The sequence below is a fragment of the Mugil cephalus genome, chromosome 10, assembly GCF_022458985.1.
Source record: "Mugil cephalus isolate CIBA_MC_2020 chromosome 10, CIBA_Mcephalus_1.1, whole genome shotgun sequence".
NCBI lineage: Eukaryota > Metazoa > Chordata > Actinopteri > Mugiliformes > Mugilidae > Mugil > Mugil cephalus.
Genome location: NC_061779.1, coordinates 14,292,058 through 14,292,703, shown reverse-complemented (window position 1 = coordinate 14,292,703; position 646 = coordinate 14,292,058).

Below are 646 nucleotides of genomic sequence, written 5' to 3'. Positions count from 1 at the left end.
GAAATGGGAACTCATAAAATACACAAATTATTTATCATGTACAAAATGTGGACTTGGAAATTATACAAAATTTATTTTATGTACAAATGTGGAACATACACTTTTGTTTATTCAATTTTTTTAAGCCTATCGCCTATAGATAACTTTTTTATTAAATCTTCTGTTTCTTTCAGCTTTTGAACCATTTGAACTGTTTTTAAATACTTCTAAATTTTGTAAATGATTTAAATTTTTTATTGAGTATTTTAACTTATTTAAAAAATTAAATAATTTTATCTCTGTTTCCCTATACAAAACGTTGACTTAAATTATACAAATTTTTAAATGTACACTTTTTTAATTTATTTAACTTTTTTATTTATTTGAATCTTTTTCAACTTTTGACCAGTCAGATGCTGGGATCAGACCGAGTCCATAGAGATGGAGCAATTAAGGACACATTTTTATTTAGTAATGAAGAACAGCATTTTTCTTGCACGTTTTAATGTTGAAGGATTTCACTCTTGAACCTTAGAATATGGTTTTATAAAAGTTAATTCTCTGATAAAACTGGTGAATGTTGTAGCTGTATAAATGCATGTAGTATAATCAGGGTTATAGTTTACATTTTTTATGTGCAGTATTTGACAATTTTAAACAAGAAACA